Source organism: Lemur catta, chromosome 1 (genome assembly GCF_020740605.2).
Source record: "Lemur catta isolate mLemCat1 chromosome 1, mLemCat1.pri, whole genome shotgun sequence".
In the NCBI taxonomy this organism is placed as follows: domain Eukaryota; kingdom Metazoa; phylum Chordata; class Mammalia; order Primates; family Lemuridae; genus Lemur; species Lemur catta.
Window position 1 is genome coordinate 30,312,786 of NC_059128.1, and position 14,557 is coordinate 30,327,342.

Here is a 14,557-nt window from a genome sequence, read left to right on the forward strand (position 1 = left end):
CTGCTGGGTTTGTGCCCGCTGAAATACAGTTCTTTACATTTCTGTGTCAATCATGTGAACAGTGAACATCTCTTCTTGTGACCTGGCAAGGATAGGGTAGACTTCTTTCCATCAGGGTCAACCTACGTCTGTGCTCTTCTTTTATTTTGAGAAGTCTTATCAAGAGTAGGGGTAGTGGGAATCTCATGCTACAGGGGAAGTGAGTGTTCCTTGGCTGGCCTCTCCTTTCCCTCTATTCTGCCACCCTCCACGTTCCCTGACAACCAGTAGTGAATGACACTAAACAATGTCAGTGCTGAGGCTGAGCTGACCATGCCCTGCTGGGTATGAATCTCTAGACCCAACGCACAGGACCCAGCCTGGCCTCAGCTGCTTTCTGTGCTTTAGGAGAACACAGGCCCCTGCCTCAGACTGCCTCTTCCAGATTATGGCTTTAAGGGGATAAGTAAAAAATTCCAGGAACAGGCTTGGTCTCAATGACAGTAGCTGGTTAATTTCTTCTGAGAAAATGGAAACCTTGGTCTCTTGATGTGTGCAATGACAGGCACAAGAGGAATTTTCCAATACAACAGGGGAATGAATTTTCTAAGGACAGGCTGGCCAAGAAAAGCCACCATCTGACCATGTACCAGAATTAGGTAACGTGGCACCCCTGAAGCAGCAGAGGTGACCTGCTGGAACATCGGCCAGGAGGACAGCTGCACTCCCCACCCCCACCTTCTGGGTGTGTTGCCGAGATCTGCCACTGATGGGATTAGTGACTTCAGGACAGCGGGAACATTTGTAGTGCCGTTTCCTTATGGTGAGAAGAGACATGATCCTGATTCTGCTTGGGAAGGAGGTGGTGACGAGTAGCCGAAAGCTAGACGTGTTCTTTAAAATCTGTGACAGAAATGGAATGCACCAAGGCCTATCCATTCCGCAAGCAGATTTACCGTGGCCCAACTGTTTCCGTCTATGAACTCATTTATTACTGCCTCCGTCCACTCATCGGGCACTACTCTATGGAGACCTCTGTCCTATGAACCAGACAAACAAAGCTGAATTGTCTTAGTCCTTAGTTTTGTTCTCTTCAATTCCCTTCACCATCCTTCCATAAAAGGAGAAGGGCCATTGTTCTCCCCAGCCCCTTTCTTTCTCACTGCGACAGCAGATTTTTAAAACTTTGAGCAATAGGATGCTGTGAAAAGGCCTAGGAGAAGGGATGAATCACCCTCATGTTTGAAAACCCACTGGGCAGCTGTCAAGGTTTATAATTGTCCTCTGTGAACCCCTGGAAACTTACTTAGGATCCTTTGGAGATGCTCAGTACTGATTAGAAAAATATGGTTTGGGCATGATTAATTCCCAGTGCCAGGTGGACATGAAACCTTTCCAGAGCTGTTACTGTCACTGAGAAATTCACCTTGGGGATGTTGTTTAGTACATCAGCTACTCTGTGCCTCTTGCTCCACTCTGTTGTGCGAACGGCTGAGGATTTGACTCTCCAAAATAAAATGGAGAATAGACATGGGATAAGAAACAGGAAACACATCTTCTGGTCCCTCAAATGATATTGTTTAATGTATTTTTCCCTTGATTTTGGAAAATATATGCTCACGGGAAAACATTTTAAAAGTAGAGAGAATTCCAAAAAAGAAATGAAAGTCAAGCATAATCTCATTACCCAGAGATAGCACTATTAACATTTTTATACATATTTTCCAGTTAAGAAAAGTACACTATTTTTTTCTTGCAAAACTGCTATATTTTATGTATACTGCTTTATAATTTGCTTTTTCCCTTTAGTGATATGTTGTGAACATTTTCCCATGATATTAAGCCTTCTTCTGACACATAATTTTCACAACTGCCTAGTATATTCCATCGTACAGATGTTAGCTTAACTAATACCATATGCGTAAACATTGAGCTTGTGTCCATTTTTTGCTATTATAAATATTAGGTTGTTAAGTATGAAATGTCCGATTTCCTTAACTACTAAGTTTGACAGCTGATATCTCTGACATTTCACTTTGATACTTCTTGTTTTATTTTTATTGTTAAGGTGCAGCCTCAGTCTTTCAAATACACATTTTGGGTTGTGATTATCTTTCAAATTCTTTTTTAGGGCAATTTTTTTGAAACCATGGATAAGTCAAAAATTCATGTTATTTTCAAATATGAGTTCCATCATGGAACCAATGCAGCACAGATAGCTCAAAATATCAACAAAGTGTTTAGGAAGGATGTGGCTAATGAATGCACAGTACATCAATGGTTTGAGAAGTTCCATTCTGGTGATTGTTAATCTTGAAAATGAGCCATGTAGGTGACCTGAGACCAAGGTGGATAACGATGAGCTGCAAGCTGTAGCGGAAGCAAATCCATCTCAACCTATGCATGAATTAGCAGCAAGGTTTGACATTACTATTCCAACAATATTGGACCATTTGAAACAAATCAGCAAGGTAAAGAAGCTGGATAGATGGGTTCCACATGGGTTAAACGAGCGTCAGGAGAGAAATTGTCTCAAAGCTGGCCTTTCTTTGCTGTCATGACATAAAGGCAAACCATTTCTACACCATATTGTTGTAGCGGTGATGAAAATGGATTCCTTCTGACAATCACATAATGGTTGTATAAAGATGAAGTGCCGAAACACAATCCAAAATCGAATATTCATCAGAAAAAGCTAATGGTGTCTGTCTGGTGGTCCAGCGCCAGTATTATCCACTACAGCTTCATGGTTCCTGGTCACTCGATTACAGTGGATGTCTTGGAACCAATTGGATGAAATGATGAGGATGCTTGCTATTAAGCAGCTGAGACTGGTCAAGAGAGACAGGCCAATCCTCAATCCTCTAGCAAGATGATGCTCGACCACGTGTCACACAAATAATGCTGCTCAAACTACAGAGACTGGACTTGGAAACTCTCTGTCATCCACTATATTCATCAGACCTTGCACCAACTGATTACCTCTTCTTCCAGGCTTTGGACCACTTCTTGCAAGGGAAAATATTCAACTTTCAACAAGCTGTGGAAAACGCCTTTTGTGATTTCATCACCACTCGCTCTCCAGGCTTCTTCGCCGCTGGCATAAACAAGCTACCGTTAAGATGGCAAAACTGTGTTGACAGTTTAGGCACAAACTTTGATTAACTGTACTGCTTCTTGTTTGAGATATAATAAACTACACTTTTGGTTCAAAATTGGACATTTCATATTTAATGACCTAATACTATGATGTAGACACTGGGGAGACTGACGCAGGCTGCTCTCTTGTTCTGGTCGTAAGTAATTTAGCCCTTCCTCAAAAGCCATTGATCATTTGGTGGGCCAGAGAAACTTCACAACCCTTGCTCAGAACACAAGACAAATTTAGTCAAGCTAGGAGCAGCCCTGAATGTGCTGCAGAATGTGCTCTTAATATAAAAAGATAGTTATACTCAATTCGTTTATTCATAGATGCATTATTTTAGACAAAACAGAATCCCTTGACTGATTCCCCTTTGAGCCTCACCATCTTTTCTGCAAGAAAGGCAAGCTTCTTGTAATAGCAATAGAAGCTAAACGGCTTTAGCAAGGTAAATCTGTAGGGGCAATTGCAAGCATGCATTCCAGAGTGAATAGTTTTTGAATGATCTTTCATGTTTAGGGTTTTTGGTGTCACTCCATTAGAGTAGATAATGGGAGGGGGATAGAATAAAAGGCCCAGGGCTCCCAGCATGCCAAGGAGTTCACTGAAATGCTGTAGTTCGCCTGGGCAGAGAGGGGAAGGCATGGGCTCAGGATCACCCAGCAAACTCCCAGTTGAGAAACTGGGGCAAAATCTAGGCTGCTGGTTCCCAGTTTGTCTCAGCCTCCAGAAACCCAAGCTGCCACATGGGGTGTGCCTTAGTACATCTCCTATTTCCACATCCCTGGTACTTTAGCCTAGCAGCAAGCCAGTGAGGAACTGTGCTCCCAGGTGGAGGAGCAGGGGCTGCATGCCTGGGATGCTGGGTCTGGGTGGGGGCACTTGACCAATCTTCCCCCAACTTCATTGCCCCCCTTCTCATTCCCATGGCCCTACACACATCTTCAGTGGCTGTTGGAAGACCGCTAAGGAAGAAATTCTCATTTGAAAAGCAAAGTCTAGACCCTTTTGCCTTTCTCTGAGGCCCTAAGGCTTCCTAAAGAGGATGGTGGAGGAAGACTGAATGAAGAGAGACTGAGTTCAAAGGGCAGGGCTGGGGGAATGTACGTAAAGGTAGAAATGGGCAAAGAAGTGCGCGCGCACACACACACACACATCTCTCTCTCTCTCTCTCTCTCTCTCTCTCTCTCTCTCTCTCTCTCTCTCTCTCTCTCTCTCTCTCTCTCTCTCTCTCTCCCCCTCTCTCACTCTCTGGCAATTTCTGGGAGAGGAAATTATGCCCTCAGCTGCGTATGAAAAGTCCTGGAACAAGCTCTTAAAAGTGAATGGGGGTGGGGAGCTTGGGAAATCACAAGAGTCCCCTTAGGCAAACATTTTTGTCCCACCTCCAAAAGGTCCTCCTCTCTTCTCAGCTGCTCTAACATGTCATCAGACACCCCTGCCCGGTCTGACAGCCCCATGTACACAAACAAAGCGCCCCAGTGAGCCATTCCCTTCCCAAGCGGCCGAGGGGTCTTCTGGGGGTGGAAAGGATTCTTTCTGAGCTGAACTGCACAGGCTGATGAGCGCAGCTGTCTCCTCTTCTGGGAAGATTTACTGCCATGGAACGCGGCTGCCTGCCACCGCTTCCCTTCCCACCCCTGTCTTTCTCCCCGGCCAGGGACTGAGGGTGGGGAAGTTTATAGAGGCGATGCTGGGAATAGATCAATATTCCTGTCTCATTGATTGAGGAGCTATGCAAAGACAGTGGGAGTCTCTTCATGATGCCCATAATTGGACAACAGTGGTACCACTGTAAATGCCAGCTCTGAAAAAGTCCCCACTTCCAACCAGCCCAGGTGCCAGGCACCTGCATCTTGGCCTCTGGTGATTAAGAAGGAAGGGCCCCATGTCTGTTTGCCAGCCTTTTACTCCGGGGATATTAATTTTCCCTTGTCCCATTAGATTTCACCTCTCCCTCTCCACCAAGCCTACAGGGATGGGCCCTAATCCGTTCCTCCTACGGTTTTCCTCTCCCCACTTCTTGGTCCCTCCCTGCAGCCTCTGCCTCCTCAGCGTCAAAGGGCCCAGTGCAGTCATAGGGTGACGAGAGCCTGGGAGCCCATCCTGGAGCCAACCATGGGCCCAGCCCTGTTCTATGAGGCTCTCACGTATTAACTCATTTAGTCCTGGCAACAACTCCAGGAGATGGACACTGTTATTATCCCCATTTTCCAGAAGCTACTGAAACCCAGAGAGGCTCATTAACTTTCTCAAGGACTCACAGCTAAGGAGTGGCACAGTGAAGATTTGAACCTGGCAGCCTAGCTCTGGGGTCTTGCTCTTAAGGGCACCCTGCAGGAGAAAATAAAATAGCTCCACTTCCAGTAGCCCTGCTGCTGGCCCAGTTCTGACCTCAGGACTTAGTCAGACAACAGGATTCTGTCTTGCTCCCGTGCCTGGGTTCCTTCTCTGGAGACTTGGATGTGCTATTCTTACATGCCACATGTCAAGATCTGGAATCCCACCCTGAGCTCATTCTCATGGACATGGCCATAGACCTTGCTGATAGATCCCAGATGATAGGAATGATGCCCTACTCAATCCTGTATCCAACACAGTCTTAGTGCAGTGCCCAGCACACAGGAGCTGTTCAGATTAGATTTGCTGAAGGAAATCAATGCCAAAATGCTCTGTGCCTCAGTTTCCTCATCTATACGATGAGACAGTAATAGCAAATACAGAGTGTTGTGAGACTGAATTAAGTGAATCTATGCCAAGCACTTAGAATAGTGTCTGGCCCACAGCAAGTGCACAGTAAGGGTCAGCAGTTACTATTATCAAAGTAGTTGCTGTCATTATTACTGTATATAGCCAGAAGGATTTTGGGCTCTGGGATTCTAATCCTGGCCCTACCACTTCTCAGATCTATAGTCTTTGACAATTGACCCAAATTTCTATGCTCGTTTTTCCATTTGAAAAGTTCCATAGTAATACTTGTACCTCACAGGGATTTTTGAGAATTAAATGAGATAATACATGCCAAGGACTATGCCTGGCACAGAAAAAGATCTCAATAAATGATAGCAAAAAATTATTAGTATTACAATTGGCACTTTAAAACTGGGATGCATATGTTTAAAGCATTTTGGGCCACTCAGTACTCTTTCTGTGACAGACTCCTCCCCCCTTTGATACATGAGCGCGCGCACACACACACACACACACGCGCACACACACACCTCTGCACCTCCCCCCCACATTTATGGTGCAATTAAGGCATCCAGGTTTCAGCCATTCCCTGTCAGCCCATGGAAGCAGGGTCTCCTGTTGCAAGGAGGGATTTTGGTGCTTGAAGTTCTGGAAAGCATCCATTCCCTCACTCCTGCGACTGAGGGGACACAACATCACAGCCACCTAGAAGGAACAGCTTGACCTTCAGGGAATGGGACATTCAGAGGACAGAGAGTGTGAGCTTCCTTTGGGCATCCGGAAGTCACTTGCCCATGAGTCTGTGCCTGGTGGCAAGGCAGTTTCCCAGGACTCCGTTTCTCTCCAGGACAGAGAGTAGGACTGTGGAACATGGAGGTGGCTGGCGGATCACTCCCACATCCCCAGAGCTCAAGACTGTGAGTCCAATGTGGATTCCAGATCCCTAAATATCTCCCCAGGCAGAGCCAGACCCCACATGGCAGCAGGAACCCAGCACTCCTTAGCAACAGGGCGAGAGATACTTGTTGTAGCTGGTTGTGGGGAAGCCAGGGGAGCCCCCCAAATGAAACAACTGCCCACCCCACCTGCCATACACGCACAGAGGGCTTGGCACTGGCAAGGAGCAAACGGCCAGGGAAGAAGAGAATCAGACCCCATAGGGTTCCTCCAGCTGATTTGATTTTAAACATAAGGAGTTTCTCAGATCACCATATAGTTGTTTCTGGGGAAGCATCCATGTTAGGGGGGTGTCCTGAAGGGGTTTGTTTACTGAGGGAAAAGCCACAGAGACAGCTCCTCTATTCCTCTTTATCGGTGAATGTGTGACAAGTATAGCAAACAGCAGAGGCGTCCTCAAGACTCTAAGAGCATGACTCTAAGAGCATGGCTACTGCTCAGCGTGTCCGGCTCCCCTGGCAGAAGCCAGCATGGAGGATGGCACTCTACTTGCTCCTACTTCCAACTTCCATTTCCCATTGTCCTTGCGTGTGTCATTACGCCACTGGGAATCCAACTCATTCTACAATTGCTGCCTTCTCCAAGCAGCCTCTCTTAATCCATTGGGGGAAAGATGCTGCAACTCAGCTACCAAAACGTGAACAAACAAGAACCAGTTTTAATTTGTTTAAATATAGAAGAGGGAAGAGAAGGGTCACTGGTGAGATGCACATGGCAACAGCACTGGAATGAGGAGGGGAGGAGGGGGACGGTGGCTGCCTGGCCCTTTGCAGGTGGGTGCAGTCGCCTGGTGAGTACTTCATGGGGCTTAGCTCAGCCATCTGGAAAGACCCTCCGTGGTGAGGGTGGTGAAGATGGGACATTCTAAAGACCCCGCCAGCATGGGTTGTGACAGTCTGGAGTAGTGGACAGTTAGCTTAACTATGAAAATGCCCTGAAAGGTGAGTCAGCATCATTGTCCTGTTAGGAAGAATGGTTGCAGAGACACAGAGAATTTAAATTGCGTGGCCCCTTGCAGGCAATGGGTTTCGACCAGGTAAGGCGGCCAGGTGGTATCAACACTTAGGACTCCGGATAGTCCTTTAATACCCACGGTGGCAGCCCCGAGGAGAATCATAGGTCCATTCCTCAACTGGCAATAAAGAGGCCTGAGCTCTAGTTGCCCTTGATGTAAACAGACCAAAAGCTGAAGATCTGATGTCTCCAGGCTTTCTTTGCTCTGGGAACCAGACTGATAGGACAGGTGATCCCAAACACTGCCGGGGAGGTGACTAGGAACACCCTGCCCTGCCGGCAGGCTGGGGGGAATTACAGGTGTAGGTCTGAGAAGCTGCCAGACTGGTTTCAAGCCTGTGACCTGCCTGTGGAAAACTGGTTCCATTTTTTAACAACTGTCAACTTGGCTCCACCCGGGCCTGGGCAGACGGGCTGGCCGGGCAGAGTTTGAAGAAATGAGTGGCAACTGCAGTCTCAGCTCTCACTCAGTCAGTCAGCCGAAACCTCCCTGGATGCACAGAGGCTGGCGAAGGCAGACAGCGAGGCTCTTCATGTCTCACTGGAGGGGCGGGCAGGAGGGCGAGGTCAGCACTAGCTTTCAGAATTGGCACCTGGGTAGACACCCTAATCACCGCCCAGGGTACCCTATGTGAGTCCAGGCAGGGGGTGAATGTGAGAGGCGGTGGAGGCAAGGAGGGAGGCTTTGAGACGGGCTGGGTCTGGAGTGACAATAAATGTCAGTGCAACAGTAGGAAATACACACCATGGGCACATATCTGAATGCATATGGAATTTGTGTGCACGTGTGTGTGTCTCTGTGTGTGTGTGACTTGAAGAGCTAAGGAAAAAGCAAAAACTGAAAAAGGGTAAAAAAAAAAAAAAAAAAAAAGTCCTTTCTATCCCTGTAACCATTAGAGAGAAAATAAAGTCCAAATTGCATTCAGGGCTGCTGGGACAGAGGAAGAGAGGCAGGAATGGAAAAAACAGGCCATAAAGATGCCAGGGCTCCTTAAGCAGAAACATCTGTTGAAGTCATAAGACTAGGGGCCTGGTCAGGCTTCTAACAAACCCAGGAAGAGGAGAGTCTGTGCTGGATCAGGACTACCCTTGTCTGCCCCGTGCAGGGCCCCTGGACCGGCATACGTGCGGAGATACCTTTTCCAGGGCTGGGTCTGGCCTGGCTTCTGGCAGGAGAGGAGGGGAGAGCGAGGGAGAGGCCTGCTGAAGTTGTGGGGGCAGTTTTGAGTGGGTATTTATTTAAAGCTTTAACTCACTGGTATAACCTGGTAAGCCACATGTCTCAACTCCTGAAGCTAAAGAAAGTAGACAGAGAAAGGAGGGTCAGTTGCTGACCTGCTCAGGAGCAGGGAGGCTGTACTGGCTGACTGCAAATGCAGAGACTCTCTTATTTGTGATTTTCAGCCAAGGCCAACTGTCCAGGTTTCACCTCTTCGAACAACTACAAAAGTGGTAGCTATCATTCTTTGACAACATTCCATTCTCTGTACCACGTTCCTTACAAGTAGCGCCTCATTTAATCCTCCAGCAAGTCTGCCATCCCTGGAAAGGGTAGAAACATGCATGGCCATCTTATCATCCTAGGAGCAAACCGAGGCAGAGGGAGGTTAAGTGACCCGCCCCGGTCACTCAGCCAGTACATTCCAAGGAACACCCAGGAGCTCCTCCTTCTTCTTCCCCCAACACGACTAATTTGAAAAGCAGCTTCAGCCAAGCCCCATTGGGAAAGCAGCTTTGCAAAATCATCCCAGCATTTATGGCGATCTCGGGGTCCCTGCAGACCCTTGTGGCTTGTCCATTACATTAGCTTGGGCAAGTGGGAGGGAATTGTAGCTACAGAACACACCAACACAAACAAAGGGAAGCCGATTAAAACTCCAATCCCCTGACAACAGCAGGATCCTACTGTCTCTCAAGGAAACACATAGACGGTGAGAGAAATGAAAACCAGACCCTATATGACTTGCTTGTGGGGAACCGTCAAAGAGCCATTTATAAGGGCCCATTATGAAAGTTAGATGTTATGTCTCCTCCTCCTAGAACCTCCCCGTCCCCCCAAGGCCTGACTCTGCCCGTCCACATTCATCCAGTCCCTTCACCCACAGCTTTCTGGCATAAGACAGCCCCGGCCCTCCTAGGGCACCCTGAGTCTTTATTTCTCATGTGAGGGTAACTGGAGATAAAAGGCAACCACTGTTGGCCACAGGGCTCATGGTCAGGGGACTATAAATTCCCCCAGGAAATAAAAACATGAAATGGCAAGAGGACCGGCTGAAGCTGCACCTCTGGGTTGCACTCCCCTGCCTTGGAGGAGCAAAGGATTTTGATGTTGCCTGAGCAAGGGACTCTGTGCTGCTCACTCACATTCACCAGGGTGGGGGCCTGCTGGGCCCGGCTCATGCCTCACACCCTCCCTTTATGATAGGTCACATCACCGCTGCTTTACAGGTGAGGAAGTGGAAGCTCAGAGAGGGGGCTTAGCTTACCCAAAGTCACACAGTTACTGAGTGACAAAGTTGGAATTAGAATCCACAAGGCTGGGAAGTGCCCACATGTTGTTTCCTGTGCTCCACTGCGTCTCAAACTCTATGTGGATCACCCCCATCTTTCTGCATCTGTCACTAGCTCCCAGGTGATGCCCTTGCTGCAGGCTCCAGGCCCACACTTTGAGGAGTGAGGATCTATACCACGCTGCCCTCTTTAACCCTCACTGGTCTGTGCCATCTCTCTGCCTCTTCAATACATCTTTCCCACCGGAATGCCAGAGCGGACCAAAAACCACACCGTGCAGCCCAGGCAGCTACGCTATGCATCTAATTATTGTAAATCTCACTCTTCCCTATTACTTGGCTGTGTGTTAAAAACCCAACATCAGCTTTGGGTAGCAAAGGCTGCCAGGGGCCTGCCTCAGAGGCCCAGAAGCTGATGGAGAAGGACAGCTGCTCCTGCGGGCCTGGGATAGGACTTTGAGACGATTCTGTATCTTGGGGGAGAGATGTGATGAAATTGCTCTCAAATGGCCTCTCCCACAAGCTGACGGGAATTTCCCGCTCAGACCAGCAGAAGAATTAGGGGTTTGCTCTTCCAGGGCCAATCTCAGTGGGAAAAGTAGGAACAAGAAGCAGGAGAGCAAGGGGCTGCTTTTGCGTGAGCCCCGATGTCCTGGGTTCCTGGTTCTGCTCCATTTCTAGCTGTGGAGGGATCTTCTCTGGCTTTCTAGTTATGGCCTGGGAGTCCAGATTTCCCTGGGGCTTGCTCAAGGCTCCGAGTACCAACCTGTCAGGAGGGCTGGGGTGATCGACATTCCACAGAAAGGAGGGGCTGGGAGAGGCAGGGGCTCAGCTTTGCTCCTGAGCACAAAGTTAGACCAGAAAGACAACCCAGAAAACCCAACCCCAGCCCCCACGGCACCCTGATGCCTCTCCCCCTCCCTCGCCTCAACAGAGGGGTTCCTTCTTTCAAGACACTGCTGAGGGCCTCCTAGGCACAGGTGCCGTGCTGGACGCTGACAAAGAGCAGAGAGCAGGACTCTCCGGCTGCTGGCCCCGTGGAGCTCACAGTTAGAAGGAACTGGCTTTTTTTTTTGAGACAGAGTCTCACTTTGTTGCCCGGGCTAGAGTGAGTGCCGTGGCGTCAGCCTAGCTCACAGCAACCTCAAACTCCTGGGCTTAAGCGATCCTCCTGCCTCAGCCTCCCGAGTAGCTGGGACTACAGGCATGTGCCACCATGCCCGGCTAATTTTTTTTTCTTGCTTACATTTAGTTGGTCAGATAATTTCTTTCTATTTTTTTAGTAGAGACGGGGTCTCGCTCCTGCTCAGGCTGGTCTTGAACTCCTGACTTTGAGCGATCCACCTGCCTCGGCCTCCCAGAGTGCTAGGATTACAGGCGTGAGCCACCGCGCCTGGCCGGAACTGGCTTTTAAACGGGTGCCTAGAGTTCCACAGGGTGGACGCTGAGAAGGGGAGTGTCTGCGAGGCTGAGGTCACATGCTCTGGGTACACATTCCCTACCCAGTGCTCCCCTTTGGGTCCACTCACACACTCTCACACTGCTTTATAAACATGGCTCTCCCTTTACCCCATGGCCTGCCCCCACCTCTTCTGACACCACCATTCTACAACCCACCGGACACCTTGGTTAAAACCAGAGACGCACATGGGCATGCACTTACTTATGTGGGCATCTGGAACTGATCAGCACAATGACCGGTGAGGCTGTTTCTTGGGAACTCTGCAAATGTTTGCCTTGGTCAAAAATAAAGGTGTGTGGAGGGGAAAGGTCAGGTCAGGCAGGGAGGGAGGAGACAAGAGTCAAGGCTGGGCGCGCACTGTGGAGGAGGAACGAGCCGGAGTGTTGCTACAGGCCTATCTGGTCACTCGGGGCTCGCGACTGCCCAGCTCTGCACAGACCTCAGGGCAAATCGATGCTCTTAGAACAGGACTGTCACAGTCCTGCCTCCCCACGCCAGCCTTGGAGAGTTGTGACTGTAGTTTTTCAACCCCCTTTGATTATCTTCTCTCCCACAGGCTGGGGGGTGGCGGGCTGGGGGTGGTTTGGGGAAGACTGATTGCAGCCAATTCTCTGTGGAACGGAAAGCGTAACGTGCTGTGGATGCTTTGCAGGGCCATGATGAGCTCTGCAGCAGATGAGCCGTTGCCTTGGCGACGCTAATGAAAAGCAGGCCTCGGAGAGGGTCCAAGAACCCCCGTGGGCTGAGTTATCTCCCCCCTCTGCAGCTTTCCTTGCCTCCCCACCAACAGCCTCAGATCAAACTCCCCGAATATTTATAAAATCTCTACCAGAAACAGAGAAAGTCAGCCGCCCAGCCAGGCGTCTGCCCACGTCTTTCCGGAGCTGCTCGGGTGACACTCTCCAACGTGGCTCATTATTCTGTTTTTCTTCCTTGCAGTGAGCAGGACAACCAGAGAGAGAGGGAGAAAAAAATGTTTGCTCTGCTCCATTCGGGCTTATTATGAATTGGGGAGTTTACTTAGAGTTTAGGGGCCTTCCTTGGGACAGGTCATCCTGTCCCCACCCCCTCCCCGCGCTATCCCACCCTCTCCTAAAGCTGGGCTGTAACTTAGAGCCCTTCGCCTGGCCATTCCTCGGCTGCTTACTGTGCCTACCAGCCTCTCACCTGGGGCTCCTCCTCCGCCCCCGGGAACGTCGCAGGGGAGACTGGCTAAGAAGCTCTCTATGCTCCCAAGATGAAAATGCAAGGGATGATGGGAGCCAAAGGAGCTGGCCTCCCTGCTGTGGTGAAGCAGGGCTGGGCTTATTTCCTCTGAAGAAAAGGGAGTTACTGAAGCTCCCCATGGGGAGACAGCAGGGAACCAAGGCTGGTCTGTGAAAATCTGGGTGACCTCTGTTAATCGCTTTTTTTGTCTGGTGGTTATTAAAATGCAAAAAACTTAAAAAACATAGGGTACACAGAGGTGGGTGCAGCTCTAGGCTTTGGCATTTGCCCAGCTGAGGAGCGTGTTCCGAGATTGCCCTCCGTGACTGCCCCATCCCGTGGGCAACACAGACGCCCATGGAGAGGGGCAGCAGGGGCCAGTGGGCAAGTACCGGATTGGGTCAGAAGGGCCGAGTGTAATCTGGGTGGAATGCCCAGCTCTGCCAAACCCAGCAGGTTCAGCCTGGGGAAGTTATGAAACCTTCCCCTCTCTCGGCTTCCTCATCTTCAGAAAATGAGCGCTGGACCAGGTGATCTTTAAGATCTCTTTTGGTTCTATGACTTTTATGTAACAATGAAAGAATAAAAACACTGTATTGTATAAAGTACTAACATGACTATAATCCGTGGGCCAAATGCGGGGCCCAGGTGGTAAACAGTATACAGGTGATAGAGCAGGAGGATTAGTTGGGAGCCTCTCATGAAGGTGAAGCTTCAAGTGCACCTTGAAGGATGGGGGGGATTTGGACAGAAACAAGGACGGTTGAGCAAGGGCCTGTGAGCAGGTGTTGGGAGCAGGCAAGGAGCACAGAGGACGAGGTGAACTGGCTGGAGTGCAGGTGGATGTTGGGAGACACTGGAAGGTGAGGTTCAGCAGCAAAGGCTGGTCTAGGCAGTGCAGCAGGTGCATGCACACAGGAGAGAAGGAAAGGATGGCTACTGCTTCCTTTGAGATTAATGAACCTGCTTTGAGTGACTCCCACCACACCCTGCTGTAAGAGGTGAAAGGAAACCAGGGAAGTAACTGGAGCTTGGGACCCTCAGCCTTTGGCTCACGTGGTCTCAAGGAGGCTTCGGATTCCGGCGACCGAGGGATCTGACTCTCTAGAGACACGTCCTTTTGTCATTTTTCTGCCAAGGAGGCCAGCCAAGTGGCACAGGCTGGTGGGGATTAGAGTCAGGGAGTGTGAGTGCAGGAAAACAAGCTCTCCACTGTGTCAGGAGCGTGAGACGGTGACACCTGAATGACCCCGAGGCACGAGGTGTCGGGCAGACACCCAGCCCCAGCACCAGGGAGGCGCCTGGGCATTGTGAGGACTCTTCTAGGAAACCTCCGAAGCTCCTCCTTCCTCTTGTCATTGGCTAACCTCACTCCCACTGGGCACTGGCCCTCGTCTGGTGACAAGAGTGGCTGGTGCTGTGGCCCATGTGGTGGGGGTATGCTCCAGCTCTCCTCCAGCCACAGCCCAGCCACGGGCAGTGTCCACAGGTTAAAGAAACATGTCTACCAACAACTCACACATGCCCCGCTGCAGGGCCTCGCTTCAGACATTCAGATCCTGGAATTTCCTGGTCAATTCCCTGAGCCTAATCCCA